The following is a 21506-nucleotide window of genomic DNA, read 5'->3' on the forward strand; positions in this document are numbered from 1 at the left end:
CAAGAGGCGCATGAATAGAGAGGTAACTAAAAAGGCTTTCTAAAGAAGTTGCATTAATCTGTCACTTTTGTACCTTGACAAATAACTACAAAAGAAAGTGTATTTTTCTTAGCAGTTAAGTGTGAAATTGTTTTTAGAAGATACATTATGGAAACAAATGTTCATGGTTGCCTAATGTAGGCATGGTTTTGATTCACAATCATTTGCAGATCTCTCTGTTAAAAAGTAAATTCCTAGTTTTATTTTGATAAAAAAAAATATTTTTATAATAAATAGTATTGTTTTGTGTCAAAGCCAAAAATACAGCAGGGTGCCCATTATCGGTCTAGCAGGTCTGTTTCTATATTTAGCTGTGTTTTACCCCTACTCAAACCAAGCTGCTGCTGTTAATAAATGAGAGTGGATACATTCTTATGGAAATAAACCCTGGTCCAGTGCTTTTGTAATTTTTACTTAGCTTTTTCCTGACCCAATCTCATCTCCAATCAGTTGTATCTTAAATTAAAGATGGTTCTAAAGGAGGTCTGTTCAAGTCAAAAGCTGTTTTTTCCACTGTCACCGCATGCTTGCTTCATAGGAAGAATTATTGCAAAGTCAATGACCTAATGAGATTAAACAGACTTAATGTAGGACTAACTTTTTAAATAAGATTTTTTATCAGTAGAATTCAGTTGCTTTGAATTAGAACTAGGATGAAACTAGAATGTGTGCAACTCTGGGTGTCCCTATGACAGAATGGCAACCTGTCCAGGCTCTACCCTGCCTCTTGCCCATAGACTGCCAGAGATAGGGACTGGGCCAACCGTTTCCTGACGGAATAAGCGGGAGAATATGGATGGATGAATCAAACTGGAACATATGCTACTGCATTTGAATCTGTCCATATAGCTATATCATATTAGAATGACACAACTACATATTTATAGATATAAATTAAGTTTGTTCTGTAAATAACCTTGATGAAATATTGCAGATAAACAAAAGTGAAGGAAATTGTAAATGTGGAGCTACGCAGACTAATAATTGTAAGAAATAATGTGCCTAAAAGTTTATCAAACCCTAGTCAGGTATAAAGATACCTTTCAGCCACGTTTTTCAATGTGATATTGTTATTTTTAAACAGTTCTTTAAAGAAGAAAATTAGTTTCTACCCAACAAATAACAGGTACAAAACTGCAAAAGTTGATGAAGGGGATGACATTCAACACCTGAAAGTAAAAATTTGGCATACTATGAAAAGAAACCAAAAACAAAAAATCCTAAGAGAAATCCAGGGAAGTCACCTCACAACAGGTAACGAGTCCTACCAGATAATATACTTGTAGATTTAAGATTTTTTTCTGACACAGCAAGCAGGTCATAACATTTTTAGTTTCTGCTGTGCTGTACACATGATGCCTTACCTAAAATTCTCTGTTCACTTCGTACGGGAAAATATGATTATATTCATCAACATTTTCCTGTCGGTGGAAGGGAGCTCGCCTCGAAGGCATAGATGAGGTTCTCATCACTCCTAATGTCTCATCACCACGTTGACTGGCATGCCTGAGGATAGAAGACAGTGTGACGGACACTGGCAGGTATGCATATACAGACGTACACTCTGACAGGTGCAGGCTGCCAGTCGGCTCTTCTCTGTTGCTTTTCATTAACTTGTCTAATAGAACCAAAGACTGTCAGAAGAAGAGAATGACAGAGAAAGAAAGGAAGGGAAAGGTAGAGGGAAAGATTGCTTACCTTGGTTTTATTTCATTTATTTATTTTTTTGCATGTTGTGGGTGTCTAAAATTTAGGTCCACCTTTCCATTTCATGTTGCATCTTATTTGGTATCCTCAGACCTTACAGGCATGCACAAGTAGGCAAAAATATATATGCATGGGGAAAATAAGCAGAAGATGTGACAATAAACGAACAAGTGCTTTAGGCAACACAGTCTTTTATGGAGCTAAATCGGTCTCATTTTTCACAAATACGCATATGTGATTCATGCATACACAGGACAAGCTCCACACACACAGCACAATTCACGCAAGCATACAAGATTCAAACATGCATAGCACATGATTTGTCAAAGTAGTTCTGGTCCATAAACAATTATAGATTAAATTACAAAGTCTTTAAAATTCTCTACATTTGTGTGTGGATTTTTGAGACTCTCCTGACGTGCCTCGATACACAAATGCATTTTTTTATACAGGGGATGGTTTGCAACCAATCACAGAGCTCCCTTTTATAAGCCAATCACAAGAAAGTAATCCATGTTGGATGACTATTTGCTCTGCTCCGGTGTTCTGTTAGCTCAGCATACCGCGTCAGGCCAGCAAACCCTTAGAAATACATATTACCTCTGTCTCCACTCTCCTTACATCCAATCATGCTGTTATATTTCGCGATTTAGTCAGGTTTTTTCTCGTAGTTTGTGCAAAAAACAACAAAAGAAATAATTCCCTTCGTTCGTTACACACATTAGGTTTAAAAACAAACATTGCATGTCTGTTAGATGAGGATCTTATAAAAGAATGATCTGCATTTTTTCATTAAATATTTATAGGGAGAGGATTCTACACCTCAGTGACTGGATATGAGATTTATTTGTTTTTAGTTTGTTTAATATGAGTGACATGCAGATCATTTTAGTTTTATTTATTTATTTTTACAGCACATGAGGAACTACTGAAATTATTTTCAGATTACACATAAACAGATTAATAAATTCCGTAGGGGGAAAGGAATTACTTTAGGGTTAGGATTCACTTGATGATAACAACCTACTGAGCCTACTGGCACAATCTGAAGCCATTCAATGGGACTGATAACCACTAATAATGATCAGTCACCGCTCCACTCCTTGTTGTACTGTGTGGATTTTGTGCTTGCGTAAATCGTTCTGTGTGTGTGTGTGGAGCTTGTCCTGTCCATGTATGAATCACATATGTGTATTTGTGAAAATGGAGACAGATTTAGCTCCACATTCTTTCGGTCTTTTATATTGTCTGCAAGCACACACAAAAAAAAAGGGGAAGCACTCTATATGAGAAAGCCATCAAGAATTTTAGTGAAATAAAATGTTTGCCGAAACACTTTTGCTTCTTGCTATAAACACCTACCTTATTTCTTTGCTACCCAAAGATGCATCACTCTACTAAAGGTTAAAGAGAAGATATTCTAATCAGGGACTCTTTACACAACAGCAGCTCAATAAGGTCAACCAGTGTCACAACATTCAGCTCGCAGGGAGGAATGTGTAAATACAGGTATGTGTGTGGTTTACTTTGTAGTCAACCACTGTTTATTTTTTCTGTTGCCGTAGCGGCCGATCCAAACGCAGTCTCCTTTAAGTCCTTACCTTCTTTTTCTCTTGTAATGTCTTGCTGTACTGTGGTGTGGCATACATATAAGCACGTACGCTAAGACATGCAGACATAACTCTGAGGTGCATGTAAAGCTCCGGTGCCTGACGGGGCGATCCGCCAGCCAATCGGCTGTATTGATTATTGGGTCAGAGGAGGCCGGTGGAGCGGCAGCAGTAATTAGGGCTTTTTGGTGTGGATTAGCCGAGAGAAAAGGTCACCCACTCAACGACAGTGGCAGGACCACAGGCAGGGAAGGGGAGGGGTAGACAGGACTCATGACTGTCCCCAACCGTGATGACCACAACTAGTGATTGGCAGGCCATGTACGTTTCATAGAGTACATAGCAAAGATATTAAAAACCTTTGTAATCCATAAACGTTCTTACATTTTCTAACTTCACAACACAAAATAAGTGCATAAGCAGAAAACAAAGAGATAGCTTTCTGGTTCTTGCTTCTCCTGCTTTAAAGACAAAACAAATTAACATAAATATGTAATTTGTTTTTCTACTAATATTTGTTTAGTTTGATACCTATAATTACCTTTCTGGAGGTTGCCCTCTTAAATGACATGACTATTGAATAGAATAGCACAAAGGGACGAATAATGTGGAAACTTTTGAGACGAATGAGCAAAGGTCAAGCATACAATACGAGCATTATTTTTTACATTTAGCCTAAAATGATCCATATGTTCCAGGTCTTCTTGTAAGAGGAGATATGTAGTTCTCCCAACGTGCTGAGTGGAAGCGGGCAGCAGCTGTTTAGAAGAGCAGCTAAGAGCGATGCTCTATGCCCAATAAAGCTGTAGAAAACACCAATCACTCCAGCAGCCTCTCTGGCATCTCATTAAAAGTCCTTATTCCCTAGCAACAGGAACACTGAGAATATCAGAAGCTTATATTTCACTAAAGCAGCTGTATAGGATTGGGAATATTATCCAATGGATATTTGTCTTTAAGTTTTCTTTTGGGATATATACACAACGTGCACACTTATGATAACAGCTTTTCAATTTATTGTGCAAAATAGCCAGCATACCCATAGAAACTTTGGAGGCGCTGGAGAGATGTCTCAGGTGGGAAAATGTTGACAGGAGAAGTATTAGTTGTGCACTCTACAAATCTTGCCTCTATAAATGTGGTAGAAACCAAGGCAATTTTGAAAGGAAGCTAAAGGACATCCAATTTAGAGTGTGCCAGAAGTCAAATGGGAAAACAAATAACATGTACAAAAAGGCGTCCTGTTCGGTTCACAGCAAAATCAAACATTTCATGTTGAGGGAATCGAGTTCTCCTCCTCACCTTGAACACATCACCTTGTGTAGTTGAATGCATAGGTGGCAGCATGATGCTGCTGGGATATTTTCTGTAGTGGGGACTGAAGCAAACTAATCCTTTTGCCATGAAAAACCAAAACTTTTTTAAGTCTGATAGATTTGAGCAATGTTCACATTATTTTTACAACAAAAGCAAAAAACGTACTTGGACTAGTTTTCAAAAATGTGTGTTTACGTTCATGGAGTCCGAATTATAGCTCTTAAAAAAAGTTTTCTGAATTTTCTTATTTGGAACTTCTACTCTCCTTCTCTTTGTCAAATTTTAATCTTTGACTTAGATGATGAGTTATGTCAAGGTTAGGAAGTTTAAGGATTGTAAATATATTTTTAAGCACCACTAATACTCATTCAGATCTAGAAACAGCTAGACAATGAGAGAACTCTGGGTGAGTTCTCGTAAAGGTTCTCAGAAATCCAGGTTATAGTTATTCCATAAAAATTAAAAAACAATCCCCTGGACTTTGTTTCTACGTTCCACTTCTGATCCAGGCAGTGTTTTCAATTAAAAATGTCAGAACTCAATGCTATTTCTGACGGTTTTTTTTCCTGGATGGGAAGCGGAACTTCTCCAAATTTGGAAACAAAGTCCAGTGGTTTGTGTTTTTTTTATTTTTTTTTTTACTTCTCTGGAGGGAGTTTGATGGCAGAGTAAAGGTGAAGCAAAGTTTAATTTTTACACAGAGCACAAATAAAAATAAACTCTACAGTTTAGAGTAAACATTTCCGATAAGCTATACATATATGTATATCTGAAAAGATATATTTTCATACATATTTTCAGTTTTTTTTACTTTTTTGTAGGAAGTACCAATTCAAATGTTTGTAGTTTTGCTTTTTGGGATTTATACCTGTTGCATACTTTTCTCCCTCTCTTCTGCAGACCTGCACGTTGACTTCCCAGAGGTAGGGCTGGTTTGAGAGTATCTTTGGAGGTCATGACCCTTAGGCACCAAGAGCAGGACAAACAGGACTGAGGTGCTGCAACAACACATGGAATGTTCTCTTTGTTTAGGTTTTTCTTCACTTTACTTGCGAAAGAAAATCAAGTAAACTCTCCCTTCTGCACTTGAATAATAAAAAAATCCTATTAAAATATGTGGAAGAAACGACATAAGAAACATTTGTGGGATGAAAAATGATAAAGTCTCTGGGTATTGTTGTCTTAAAGCTCAATATGCATTGTTCTTTCTCTTTCTAGTGGCTGTTTAACATAGTGCTGGAAATGTGATTTATTTTTAAGATCTCACTTGAACATATATTTGTTTTGTCATCCACAACCACTTTGTCTGCATTATCTGTCCGTCCCTCACAATATATTATCGCCCCTGCGACTGGTTCAATGTGGAACCGATTGTTTCTGTAAAGAAAAAGCATAATAAAGTGAATGATTAAGAGGGTGTCTGCTTGCAAGTGTTTATTGGGAGTAAGCTCCCCTTCCTCCTCCATTCCTCAGAGTGAGAGAGTAGTAGAGCTGGACAAATTGGGAGCACTGTGTTGTTGTTTTTTTTGCAAAGCTACAGCACTCCTAGTGGTGGAAACACGGAAGAGAGGATGAATTTCTGCAGGAGTGACAAAAAGACAGCAAGGTAATGAGAAGTGTTCGGATACATTTTAAAAGAAAAGCATAATATTACTGTTAAAGGTCTATAACATCCAAACCTTGAATTTGAAAACATTTGTTTCAGTTAAAGACAAAATGTTAAGAAAAGTTTTAAAAAAAAGTTTGTGTTTTTTTCACAAAATAAAAAGACAACAGCACAGCACTTACTGTTAATATACAGTTTTAAACTGATAATACGAAGAGATCTTTGTTTTTTTTATACATCTGTTTTTTTCTATGTGATGTTTTGGCCATCTTGATGTTGCATGTGGTATCCATTTGTTTTAGATCATCATCATTTGAAAGAACTAACCCTGACTCATTATCATTAGAGCCTAACACATTTTGATGTAAAATGTACTGGTATTAACCAGAACTAACTAGTTAGCAATATCATGCTCCCGCATAATATTCTTATAGTCTTTAGAAAACAAAAAAGGCCCATAGGATGACAGATCTATCTCTGTACTTAACACACTAGACATGGAGTTTTTCCTTTCTTAAATTTTGATTCAAGCCAAATGACACTGAAGTTGTTGGAAAAAAATTTAATTTGAATTTAATTTGAACCAAAGTTCATTCCTCATTTATGTTTTTCCAGCTTTTATTGTCATTACACTGTCACAAGTACAGAGCAATGAAATCCACTCTCTGCATTTAACCCATCCCCTTGGGGAGCAGCGGGTGCAATTGTGCGGTGCCCGGGGAGCAATGTGGCGGTAAAAGGTCTTTGCTCAGGGACCCAGAGTGGCAGACTATGGGAGTGGAGCTTGAGCTCAGAACCACTGGATTCCAAGCGAAATGCCCTAATCGACACTCCACTTTTGAAATGGTTTACCTTTTTATTTCTTTAACAAGCCTCTCAAACACCTGGTTGTCAAGGAGATACAATCTAATAAAGGTTAAGGAGACCCTGTGAGCTCAAAATACCAGAAGATATTATTTTACCCCCCATATACCGTCCTGCTTGAGATAAAATAAATATGGGTCCAACGAAGTGGCCAGTAACCAAAAAAATAGCTTCTGTGTCAGTATGTAATTAAGAATGTAAAAATTTCTAACTAATCAACCCCATTGGGTCTGATTGACTTAGGAAAATAAAGACATTTTGAAAATGCCTTCAGCAACTTATAATCTAAAGGAGTTTTTCAGGGTATCAATAACTGTGCCATAGAAGGTTATTTTCTAAGAGAGCATTTCTTTTGCTCTCTCATAAAGAGGCTACTTCAGTTAAATGTTGTGCTCCGTTCAAGCTTATCTTCTATTAATTTGAAGGTTTTAAAATCTTTACCTGGGGTGCTTTTTTGGCAAGAACATCAGAAAGACATACCTTCTGACTGACCTTTAAAAGAAGTCAAATTTATAATTTCCTTGTGTTGTGTTTCTGCATTGACAGTGATACTTGTTTATGTCACAATGCCTGAGACACTGAATGTGGAAGTATACATAACTGTCAATGCTACACAACAACGTTACTCACTCTGTTTCTGGACCTAAGAACAAAACTAATTGTGTTTTCACCTGCATATCCGGCCACAGGTTGTGTTTGTTTGAACCTCTTTTATGTATGAAACAAAGTGCATGATTTGTAAATGTCAATGGAAAATGCATGCCCACAGAGACTCTGCAGAGCTGTTGTGTTGTGTAACAAAAAAGGACATACAAAACTGGACGGCAGGTCAGCAAAAACCATGTGGAGGGCCAAACAAACAGTGAAACCTACCAGTCACCAAACAACTGCTAGTTCCTCCTGCCTTCTTTAAAAGACAATCAAGGTGGACAGTACACACTGTCATTGAGACGCGCGCATACACTTATAACAGATTATACCCAGGATCAATCCATAGATCAAATAATACAATGAGGCTTTAAAACAAGCATTGAATTGGGATGATTGAGTCTATTGTAGGCATTATTTTGTGGACATCAATACATTTCTAAAATAATTAGGCTGTTTTTTTACCACTTCCCATATCAGAATTGGTTGGGTTAATTTAAATGATTGGTTTCCCAACAGCAAACTGAATTTAAAGCACAGATTATAATATTTGTTACAGTTGAGGTCATTGCCATTCTGGTTCAGGCTCAGTCCCCTTTATTGAATAGAATAGAATTCAACATCATTGTTATTACACTGTCGCAAGTACAAAGCAACGAAATGTCGTTTCAATCTATCCAGAGGTGCTATACCGGATATAAATATTTATTTACATGTGCACAGAGACTATGTATGTATTGAATATAAATGGTACATATAAACAGAGAGTAATTCTAAGAGGCTATAGAATAATTAAAATTAGGATATGGAATTTATATATATATGTATGTATATTAATGGGTTTATAATACAGGATAGCCTATTGCTTACCCAATTTAAATGAAATAACTTGTTCTGCTATTCCCCAGTCCCTGATATCAGGCTGAGGACATTTTGCACCACTTCTCACTTTCATCTAAAGTTGCTTCTTGCTTGTGCTGCCCAATTTAAGTCATCCTACAGCATCCGATTGTGATTGAGCTCTTGACTATGACTCAGAATGCATGGTGGATAGCCTTTGCTTGGACAGTCAGAGCTAAGCATGATGAGAGTCATTTTCGACTTTCTCCTCTTTTAAACAATGTTCTTTATAGTGGAATGGCAGATTTCAAATACTTTCCAGACCTTTTACTAGACTCACATATTTTAACAAATTTCTTTTCTAATGATCTCACACAGATTCTTTAAATGTACCATGGTGTTTTCTCACACAATATCATTATTGTTTTTACAGTCAGAGGAACACTAAACTAAATATGTTAGGTATAAAGAGGCTGAGCCCCCTTTATAATGCTGGTAATGATGACTTCATAACATGTGTGTAAAGCCATAAGCCTATGTTCGATTTTCAAAATTTTAAGTTGGAATAAATATGGAGGTACAGTATCACATTCTTTTCCTGTAGAATTAACCCCCCCTCCCCAATATTGGAAATATGTTTTCATCTTTGTTGTCTACAGTATGTAGATTAAATATTTATCCAAATTGCACAAATCTATAATATTATGTAATATTTATTATCTACTGGCCGACTTTTTAGGATGTATTCTGGCTCTCGCCCATTGCCAGTTAAATAGACCAGCCAGCCCACAACATGTGACATATAAGGATATGCTAGCATAGATGATGGATCGATCGAAAAACGGACAGACGGATACTTTTTAATGAAAAAAAATGAGAGCGAAACTTATAGGCTGACATATGGTGCTCTAGTTCTTTTGAGACATTTTTCAGCTTTTTGGTGTAATTTACAATCTATGCAGAGCTGAGAAAATAAGCAATTTCAAATTCCAACCTTTGTAATTAGTTTGTGTTGCATTATCACTAATGGATAGAAATTATAGTTCGAATACGTCATTGAAACCCGAAAAATGACGTATTCGTAATATGTTAGAAATATTACTGGTGTTGCAGGTTTTTGATGTATTCTTGACAAGAAATCACTTACAGTGACTGGAAAATGACCAGCAATATATTGAAACATTTCTATGATAAAGACAGCAGATTTTTTTTCCTCATACGGGAAGGAAAATCTGTAGCAGACCATGACCCTGGTATATTCCATTAGCTGGAGCTATACACAACAAATAGCAGGGGGGATAGTCCCCCTGCAATATAGAGTTCACCACAGGGTCAAAAGTGTCACCACATACATCACAGCTGTAGCAGAACGGCACACACAGTTCCCATGGAGATCAGCCATATTTTCCCCCTGCTGTGCAAAGCCAAAGAGAACTGGGTGGGTGCCAACATAGACGGAAAGGCAAAAAGGATTGTAAGCCCAGTCTTATGCATGTGTGTATGTAAAGTCAGGGTGTTTATTTGACCAGGCATACACCCATTAATGGATGGATGTGTGCCTTCCTTGTTTGATCTGACTATCTGTGGTCCCAGCTGGGGTCTCATCAGGAACGCCGCGCAACAATGGCTTGGTTAGCTGCTGTGGGAGTCGTGAAGTATGATAAAACAGGCAAGACAACAGAGTCAGGAGCTCCATCGAGCATAATCAGGCGGTGGTAGATGGGCTGGGGCTCTTGGGCTTCAGGGGCCATAAGTCTGGTGATTAAACATGCATGCGGAGAATCCTTCATCTCGCGAATGAAACAAAAGCCGCCCTGCCCTTCCCACGTGTTCTAACATCACTGTGGAAAAAGCCTGTTTCCCTGGCAACCAAACTGGCTCTCTTTGTCACAGGAATGGGTAAGGAGGAGGTGAGGAGAAATGAGGAGGAGGAAACGGGAGGGGTGGCGGGGTTAGAGCACAGCCATGACACGCCACTCGCTGACCTCCAGCTAACCTTTAGGTGAACATACCGTACTGGTTTCTTGGTTCCCAACAGCGATGTGTTGTTTAATCAACAAAGACTATTTCTATTGCCTAAAATAAAAATGATATGGGTGCATTTTTCTTAGTATTATCTCACAACATGATGTAAAAACAAAACACTTTAAGGCTTATTAGCGACCACAAATTGTTTTGGAACCCAAATGAATCATGTTAGGACAAAAATGTCAAAGTGTGTTGCAATATTACATATAGTAAAAAAGGTCCTACACATTGTATGAAATCATGATTTCCATTAAAACTGTGCATCTGAAATTTATAAAGTGCAGTTATTGTGTTTTCTTCCTCTTGTTGTCAAATCTGATTAAATAGGAATTAAATTTGGACCAAGACAATTTGAGTCAATACAAAAAAAAAAAATTCATCATAATTTTTTAATTATCATAAAAATAACTGATATAAAATGTAATAAGGTAAATAGCCTAAACCTAATAAATGGTTTTCCTAACTTGGGGAGCAGCAGCTGCACCGGGGTCGTGCGATAACTGGAAATTAGTCCTTTATTTAACTTTGCAGAAAACCTGTCCTACTGTTCTTTGCAGAATTGTTTTATCACAGCCACAATGTGGGGTATTCAAGTGGGTAAATGTGTTTAAATCTGGGCTTTGACTAGGCTCCTCCCAAAACTCAATAGAGTTTTCCAAACTATTCACAGAACTCCCAGGTAAGCATCAGATTTTTGTCCTACTGTGTAACTCAGTTTTACTTCAACTTAAAGACACTAACCTATATCCAGATATATTATCCTTCAGAATTGTCTAGTAGAGAGCTGAATTCATGAATGTATAGATTATGGTGATTTGTTCAGATCTTGAAGAAGAGAAGAAATAAATCCCATCCATCACATAAACACCATCTCGCTACTTCTTGGGCATCATCAAAATATCCTTTTACAAATGAAAGGCAGGTTTTTTCTTCCTTTTGGTCGGCAGTTTTATGGCGACAAAAATGAGTCAATAGCCTACTATTTTTGCGTTTTCTCTTTCTTATTGAGTCATAACCACTGAGCTTAAGGCAGGTTGTCTGCAGTGCTTTGGATGTTTCCCTGGTACTTAAATGGCCCTCTGGATAAGTCTTGGAGTAATTTGCCAGGCAGATCACTCCTGAGAAAGTTTAGCACTCTTCTTTGTTTTCTCCATCCATAGATCACTGTTCTTTGTGGTTTTATTGAGTCCTTTAACCTTTGAAATTGCTTTGAGGCCTTTCTAGACTAATATATTTCAATGATTTTGCCTAGTATCTTCTGTTGCTCTTCTTTCATTCACAGGGGGATGCATTGGTTTTGACGTCTTTAAGCCTACTTCATGCTGGTTCTATGTGAGAGATTTCTAGGACTAAATTGGTCTTGCTAAAGACTCACAAATCCTTTTTTAAATTGCTTCTTTCTCATGTCCACACTAGTTTAGATGGCTTTTTTTATTAATAGATACATCTTTTAACTATATTTTGAAACCTATATTCAGTTTTGATTTTATAAATTTTATTTATCTACAATTAACACCTGTTTGATCATGATAAATACTAACAACGTTATGCAACAAATGTCCTCACAGTAGAGTTTTAATGGAGGCTGTGATCTCTCTGCTTTTTTTTTTCTTTTGCAGATGTTAAATATTTCTGCTTTATATTTACATATACAGTGGTCTGTGAGAGCATAATGTGTTCACTATCATTTTCATCAATTAAAATGCCCCCAGTTTTTCAAAAGGCTCTCAGTCAGTCCAGATAATTATGGAGGTAAATAATGAGAATATTCTATATATGTATATATAGTACAGCTTGCTTCTAGGGTTTATTATTAATGCTTTTTTATTGGAGGATGAAAAAATCTTGAAATAAATGAAAAAAAAAACGAAATACTAAAGTACAAACAATTAAAAACTGTAGATATCCATTGACATAAACTCAATGTATCTATAATTTACTACTTCCCAACTTAATTTTTCTTTTTACCAATAATGTCAACTATTAAAGGTTGTGCAGCAGTATAGAAGTTGCCCCAAGTACAGAGATCATTAGTCCCTTAATGCACCGGTCTCCGGTTCAAATCACAAGCTTCATGCCTTCACTTAATAGTCTCTGCCTATTTCCTGCCTGATAAGCAATAATGCACTCAAGACTGGCTTTTCTCTAACATTATCACACATAAGATTATAAAATTTTCAGTATTACAGATGTTGAATAAATCTGCACCAAAAAATGTAACCAAAAGCACATTTTCCCATGAAAATAATGTAAAATATTCTAAATTTAAGTTTGGAAGGCTGTGGAATTTCTACCTAAAAGGTGTAGGATTTTGTTTCAAGAATTCCTTTTCATCTATCAAAAAGAAATAAAATACTTAAGGTTAAAAGCAAGTCGCATTAGATTAGATTTAAATTTATATGAAATCTAAAATTGCATCTTATTAACTAGAAAAAGTACAACAGTTTCAGAGTGATAAACTGTGGATTGTATATACAAAGCAACTGAAAATATATAAATCTGCCTAGATTTAAACTCATGATAAAGAGAAAAAGAATATCAATAAGTCCTTGGAGAGTGGGAGGGACATTTTATATATGACCTTGTTTTCATTTTGTTTATATCAACATGTAAATTACCTTGTTAAATGGAGACACAAGTAGGAGTTTTTTGCCTGTGTCTAGTTTTTTTTAGGTTATAGAGGGTCTATGCATGTAATTGGATTTCTTAGAAATAGAAAAAAGAAACTTCTACAAAATGAAACAAAATAAAAGAAATTACACTTTACCTGAATTCTGGTCTGTCTTTACTTATATCATCCCATAAATCTAAAACCCCTTTCTTCTACTGCCCCCAGTGGCAGAGCGTAGCCCCTATAAAGGTGAGATAGACAAGCAGGGTAAAGAAGGGCAAAGTGAAAAAGAAATGACTCAAAGCGAGGGAAATGGAGGATGCAGTTTGGAAAAAATCTTGGTGGTGGGGGAAAAAAAGACAATGGCTTGTTAAGGCAGGCAGCCAGACAAAGAGAGGAAGAGGAGACATAGTGAGACGGCGCTTTTATGTCCACCCATAGCGGCTCACATTGAACCAGGCTGGCGCTGTAGCTTTAACGTTAACACAGCGTTTCCCTAATGGCCTTAATGACATATGGAGCACAGATTGCAACAGAAGCTGGTTCACTTTGAAAACCGCTGTCGCCTCCCTTTGGGCGTCGCAGGCAGAACATTAAAAAGACGTTGCAACCGAGTGTACAGGTCATGTCTGGTAATGGTTTTTAGATTATAGTTGGAAACATCTTTTAATGACACAGAGGGTTTCAATTTTATGTGACAGTAGTCGGTTCTCAACAGGTGTATCTCTATCCTTTTTTATCTTTACCCTAAAAGAACAAAAATAAACTTCCTGAGCGATCTTTATCTCAATCACTTGATTACCGTTCTTCCGTAAATTCTTGTCACTGGCCCGTACGACATCTCCTCATGGCGCATCACCGGCCATTTTGTCTCAGCTTGTTCCCATCAGCCATATCTCCTTCAGTCCGTCCACTTCTCACTTATCGTTTGTCCGTCATCTTCTCTGATTGTTACAGATTATATCCGGGCACCTTCGAGGTGTTTTTATGCATTTTGGAAATAGAGCCGATGGTCTTTAAAGCTCTGTGGTGTAAATGATTGCCGGCACAAGAGATTGGATCAGATTTGATCATGGAAGCCAGCAGCAAATTAAATTTGTTTAAAAAAGAGATAAGTTTGTTCTCCTGAATGTCTTTGTGGGAGAACAAAACAAAAACTACACAAAAAAATGTGAACTATCATTTACAGCTACGCACCGGCCTTATTAGAGGTCATTGGATTATTTTCATTTTCAGAACATTTCAGCCTCACCACCATTCTACTTTTCAATTTCTGTTTCACATATGAGTCTCTTCACAACACAGGAGAAGGCAACACTGCCTCCTTTGGTAAAATGAGGCAAATGTGTTCATCTCTGGCAGATGAATGATGTCAAAGAGACATATTTATATTCATTTAGGAGCAAGGAGGAGGAGAACCCATCTGTAACGGATGTGAAAGGAGCCGCTACACGTGAGCGTGCGTGCTGAGGTGTGTGTCTACGTGGGAGTGTACGAGGGCGCGTGTTGGAGCATGTGTTCCAAGGTATCCATCGTTTGTGATAAATGAATCATGCTTTTGTGTGGGATGATTCCAAGTTTGCCCGTGTGTGTGTGCGTGTGTGAGCGTCTGCATGTGAGTGAGGTCATTCCCCGGTCACTTGTTCAGGCTGTGTGATGAATGAAGAGGAGAGGTGCCTGCGAAGCCGGGGAGATTTGGGAGAAACATTGTTCCGCCGGGTTAAAAATGGTCTTGTGTTCTGCCAGAGGCTGAGGGAATGCTGCTAAAAAAAAATGTAAGACTGCCATTTAAGTGGATGTTCATTATAACCGGGGTTTAATATCAATCTCACCTAGGGTTGGGAATTGAAAAGATTTTCACGATTCCGATTCCCTTTTCGATTCTATGAAACGATTCGATTCTTAATCGATTCTTTTTTCGATTCCAATTTGGGGGAAAAAGGAGAACAAACAGTTTGATTATCAGAATCAACTTTGTTTACTTAACTATTGCACAATCTTACAAACTCAAAAAGATCAAGATGTCCTCAGGAAATGTGAAACTGGAGTAACATCTGTGTTTAAATGAAAAATGAATACAAGAACAAACTTAATAACCAACCATGTCTAATAACAAATGATGGGATAATAACCTATTTTAAATAACAAAAAATACTAATTATAAAACAGTAGTAGGGAAAATTAACAGTTCTTTTGCAGAAAGATGAGCATATCTGCTTTTTCTGGAAGGATACGGGATCTTTCAGCGCTTATGGTGTCTCCAGCCGTGGAGAACACCCTCTCAGATGGGGTGGAGGAAGCCTGCACACAGAGGTAGTTTTCAGCCAGTCCAGATAGCAAGGGCAGCGTATCTTGCTTGTTCCACCACCACAGTGTGGCGCTATCCCTGCAGGGGATGGAGGGCAAGCTTTTATAGAGCTGGATTTCCTGATCTACCCTCTGGGCTAAGGAAAGACGGGGCTTTGATTCACAAAGTGACCGCAGCACGTTGTCTTCCTCCTCGAATAGTTCTTCCAACTTGCGTAACTTGCGTAACTTGCGTAAGTTGCGTAACTTACGTAAAAAACGTGACGTAAGTCGTGCTCCCCAGAGCTGGCGCTCTCGGCTCTGGTGCTGCGGGAATCGAAAAAAGAATCATTCAGCGAGCTGCCAAACGATGCCATGGAATCGAAAAATACGGAACCGGTTCTGAACAGGAACCGGTTTTCGATTCCCATCCCTAATCTCACCAAAGTAATAAACTGGTGAAATATGACTATTTGTCACTAAAAGTTGTCCCTTGCCTCTTTCCTGCAGGAAAACAAGCAGTGGAAGCAGCTCTGTTTGGTTTGGATTGCAGGTCATGAGCCTGACAGACGTGTGTTGGAACAGGGAAGTGTCAGGTTGTAATGGACAGGAAGTATGCACACCAAACAGGAAAGACTTCAGACAGAGAAGGCTACCGAAACCTAGCAGCATTCAAATAGATTAGGTTCAGATATTTTAATGAACATCTAAAATACATTAATACATAAATTAATCACCTTTTAAAAAAGAGGAAATATTAACATGAAATAAGTTCAATGTAAACAGAAATGAATGAATGAATTCATTAATGAATTAATGAATTCATTAATTCATTAATGAGTGAGTGAGTGAGTAATTTTGGCTTTGGAGCTTTGTTCATGAGTTTTGTAAGGTATCTTATATTAACCATGTCATTTCCTGCACGCTTGAAAAAAACAAACTGATGATTTAAATTAAATTTCTACAATCTCCCACCCGAAGCTTGCAGAGACTTACTCAGATAAATAATATCTAACTTACTTACTTTGGTTAAGTTATGCTTCTTTAACCTGTTAAATTTCATTATACCACCTTTTCTATTTGGGTATCAGAAACTAACTAACATAAGATGTAATAAGGTACGTTTTCAGAAAGGGATAAAAGGTTAGAAAATATACATATATTTAATTACAAAGAATAACACACTAATATTCAGTGTCTTAGGTATAACATTTGTTGATAGGTATGGGCAAAGGGTTGGAAGCTTCTTGTTCTTAAGATTCATTGCAGAAGGTGGAACTTATTTAATATCATAAACTATCATCCAGCTCACATTTTTATTTTATTTGTTTAAAAAGGGCCCTAATTTTCACGAGGCAAATTTAGGTATTTTAACTTGTGGTTCTTAATCCGGGATAAAAAGCTTCTTTTTTTATTGCTATCATAAAAAAAAGGTCAGTATCCCACATGATGTTGTGATCAAGATGTAAAAAAAGGACAACTGTGATAAAAAAAAATAAAAAAAATGAGCATGTTTCTTTGTAGAAATTGGACGGTCCAAAGTTGATTAGTAGTTTGCTCTACTTTTCTGGAGAGAAGAGGATAAGCACGGGCTGAAGCAGAGCTGTAAAACTGTCAAGGGGTGTGTGGGCTGGTTCAGATCGAAAACAGTCAGTTGAGCTCTGAGGATTTTTTGGCAAGGAGCTTTTAACGAGAAATGTCTGAATTTGCAAGAGAGGTAATTTTTTTGAGAACCAGGTATTTAACAGATCCTGAAGGGAGATTCTTTTCCCATAAATTTTAGGGCATCTAGTGTAAAAAATACAACTCATCAAAGAAAGGTTGTCACCAAGCAGATCAAAGCTCAGCAGGTAAAATTATGTCCTTGTACAGGTAGCAAAAACAACCTTTATTATCGTCACTTGTTGTTGACAATAACAACTCTAAAATGGGTATGATCAAAGTACTGTAGGAGATGAGAAGAAACGCTTTAGTTCTAGAAAAAAAAGGGTTCTAAACCTATCCCAGTATACATTCACACCAATTAACCGTGCCCATTATCACATGGCCATTATTACAGTTGTTGCATTCAATATTGCAACTGTACTGCTAAAGAGAACACAATAAAATTATACATGTGGAATAGGCCTTTGTCTTATGTCATATTTACACTACAAATAATAGGTCTTAGGTAAGAAATTTTACATAAAATTGACTAATTTCTTTTTCATCTTTCAGATTTTTCTATCTAAACGAATTCAATGAATTCAAAAGTTAAGTTTCCTTTACATTTTATTAGCATACGGTAATTTTCAATGGTATAATATAAATATTTATATTTTTACACATTTACAAGGTGTGCCACTTTATGAGGAGGGTACTTTATATTAAATAAGCTAGAGATGCTTATGTGAGCAAGAGTAAAAGCTGAAGATAAAGGCTTTGTAACAGTGTTGTAGCCCAAATAATGGATGTAATATGGCGATCATTTGCTTTCATCCAAGCTTGATGGAGGTCAGCTCTTATCTGTGAAAGGCCAGGGTGATTTAAGTGTGTCTGTTTCTGGGAGAATATGTGCATGGGTCAGTGTGATCAGGTAAAAGTGTATTGTGGGATCAATGTTCACACACCTCGTCCTAAATTATTCATCCTGTCAGCTGCCCTGTCCAGTGCTGCCGTGGAAACTGCTGACCAAGTGCTTTACCCTCATCCCTGTGGATTCACCTATTCATCCCATCCTCAGCCTCTCACTTCCTTCTGTAGCTCGCTGGCTCATTATCTCTTCCCTGATTCGTTCATTTACAAGCCTCTTTTTCAGGACTCCAATCTTTTCATCCGTCTTTCTTCTACTCCCATTATTCAGTATATCTGTCTTCCTCATTAGTCCCAAATTCCTTCTGACTCACCATAGTTTTTTTTCTCCCTTTCCTCTTTTTCTCACCAGGTCTTTCTCTCCTCCAGCCCTGCATCGCTGACTAAGATCATCATGTGTTGGCTTTTGTACGATGTTTATGTTTGCGTCTTTGAAGTCTGCCCCAGTGGCCTTTGGAAGACAGCCATAATCCCGGTGAGCTGCCAGAGGTTGTTCTGGTTGCCGCTTGCTTCTGTTCGTCCTTATACATTTGTGACTATATGTGTGCATGTGATGAACTGAGAGTGTATGTGTGTGTGTGTGTGTTAGTCAGTAACTGTGACATGGCTCATACATCATGGCTAGAGCCTGTTTGATTACAAGCGGAGGGGCCTGGTGATTAATCGGTGGATTCAGCTTCCTGGCCCGAGTTGTGACACCCAGTCACAGAGCATCTGTACTGAGACACACCCCCAACCCTGCTGCCGGGCACCAATATACTCATATTTGGCCTATTACTTTACACTTACACCCACACATACACAAATACCCCCTGCCTTCTTCTGACTTTCAACCCGGCACTTAATTTCCTACTGCCTTCTCCCTCTTCTACATGCAGACCTTTACCCCCATTCTCCTGTTATCTCCAACTCTTCCCTCTTAACTTCTCTTCCTCTTTACCAAACATCTTAACCATCTTGCACTTTCTACTTTATCATTTCAGTGTCTATTCAGCTTACTTTGTAAGTTAGTTGGTTCAACCTACAAATGCACGGTTTCATGACTCCAGCCCGCATTAGGTAAGAGTTGGGCTACACCCTGGAGAGCTTCCCTGCCCACCACAGGGAAGACCGGACAAACAAGCATGCACGCACACCATTACCACAGGATTATTAAGAAAGAACAGTTGACCTAACATTCAAGATTTGAAGGAACCATGTAAAAATAGGGAGAACACAAGAAATACCATGTGAAGGTTGCCATGATTCAAACTTAGGACGGCCTTGCTGTAAGGCAACGATGCAACTAGCACCTACAAAAAAAATGTCCACTTGATTTAAAGTGACACGTGAACTACAAAGGAATCTACACATGCAAACTCACTTTTCTTCATGATGCCATGTCAAATGTCTCCACTGCATCCAATTCCAGCTTCCACTGGTCTAGTGAATGTTTATTTTGGGGTTTGAACATAATGTATAATGGTAAAGAAAGCAAAGTATCAGAAAAATTATAAAATATTGTGCAGCCCTATCAAATTAGAATAACATTTAAATCCCTTAATAACTAGCTAAAAAAATTTAAGTTGAATTTGCTATAGACAAGGGTAATAGTACTGTTTCACTTTTTCAAGCTATTACAATGTCTATCAATGTTCTCCAGCCCACAAAGGGCTTTTTTGTCATGAAACACATGCAAGAGATTTTGATTATCATAATGATGACAATTAAAAAGAGAGATCTGGGCAGGGAGAATTTCAGTCTGGACAGACATTTCTGCATGGCTCAACCTTGGCCCTACTGTGGCTCCATCTTTCTCATATGCCATCCAAAATAGGCAGTTGTCCTGAGCTACTTTATATATTTATGCTGCTATATGTTTAGGCTGCTAGATGACATAGAGACCAATTTTCCTCATTCTGCTTCATTCTATCTCTATTTTCCCATTCTGCAGCATTTTTAAAATTCAACTTATAGCTTTATGTTCTCTCTCTTTCCTGTCATAGTAGCTTCATCTGGTCTGTTCCTGTTCTGCTGTGACTACCTCCTGGATAGAATCAACTGCGCTGCTGCCATCAATATCTCTGTTTATAGATATTAGAGCTTGTACTGTTCTTTTTTTTTCTTCAGTGAAGTCCTGTTTCTTTCACGGTGACTAACTGTATGTGTTCTCTTTCATGCTCTGACAAGAGAATTGACTTGGAGCTTGTCTGCCTGGGTGTGTCTTTCCTGGATGGGACCACGTGTAGAGCTAGTAAACAGTTACCTTTTGTATATCTTCTTCTCTCTGCATGTCTGCTTCTGTCTCTTTAACCCCAGTCGACCTGAACAGATGGCCGCTCAGACTGAGCCTGGTTCTGCTGGAGGTCTTTTTCTTGTTTAAAAGGGAGTTTTTCCTTTCCACTATCGCTACAAGTATGCTCTGTGTGAAGGATTGCCTTTAAATCAATGAAAAATGGAAACGAAAATTGTCAAAGCATGTTCATCTAGGAGGGACAAGTTTTCATAATAAAGCTGAATTTGTGTTTTATACAGTTTGCTTTAGCTGCAGTGCACAATTGTTGGACCTGTTCAAGGAACTGGTGACATTTGTGTTTTCTTGAAAAATTTTATGTATGCAGTGATTTAAATATGAATGAAAGTCATCCTAAAGGTTTTTTTTACTTCAATCAGTCTATCTTATCTTTTGCTTAAAAAAAGCAAAAACATAGTTTTGTGTTGTAGATCTCATATTCCAAATTTACAGCAGTCTGAATTTTCTTTTGCAAAGGTAATAATGCATAGGCTGAGACAGATTTTAAAATATAATTTGCAGAATGCATTTTTTTTGCATCTAGCTTGTCATAAAATATTAAATATCCTGTATTCATAACAAGAAAAAAAGATAAACAAAACACACTTAATAGAAATCCTTTTTTGTTACCGACATAACACTAATTTTGTGTTGGTCAAGCTTTGAGGCTATAACACCAAGCGTCAGGGCAAGAAATGAGTCTTAGACATGCATGGACAGGCTTGTTGTATTAAGGTACAGCCGTTCCAGTGTTCTGGGTGCAGGAATGTGTGCATGTCATGCATATATCATAAATACATTCAAGTAGCTGGATATATTCCAGTAATAAAAACTAAGAAAGTCATGGTATGAAAGCTGCAGGGATATCATCTGCTGTGAATATGAAAGAAACACTGTTATTTAAGCTATAAATAGCTAAATTTATCTATTAAAAAACAGCTGCAGGCTGATGTGATCGGACAACCTAACTTACTGCTAAGCAGCTAACATTAGTCTAACATTAGCTGTTGACTTTTTTTTATATTTGTGCAGATCTATACTGGCGTCAGATGCAGGTGTTTGCTCTGCAACCGGAGGGTTGTCGGTTCAACCCCCCCTTCTGGCTTT

The 21506-nt window shown here is 37.6% G+C and overlaps 1 long non-coding RNA gene across 1 annotated transcript; it reads left to right on the plus strand.

The window, feature by feature from the left end:
• The first annotated feature begins 1430 nt into the window (after positions 1–1430).
• LOC119779543 lies at positions 1431–6092 on the plus strand. The gene is made up of 2 exons (XR_005280244.1): positions 1431–1580; positions 5574–6092. It is a non-coding gene; the product is annotated as an uncharacterized LOC119779543 (long non-coding RNA).
• Positions 6093–21506: the final 15414 nt, after the last annotated feature.

The sequence above is a fragment of the Cyprinodon tularosa genome, unplaced genomic scaffold (genome assembly GCF_016077235.1).
Source record: "Cyprinodon tularosa strain WSP-4 unplaced genomic scaffold, ASM1607723v1 ctg149, whole genome shotgun sequence".
In the NCBI taxonomy this organism is placed as follows: Eukaryota; Metazoa; Chordata; class Actinopteri; order Cyprinodontiformes; family Cyprinodontidae; genus Cyprinodon; species Cyprinodon tularosa.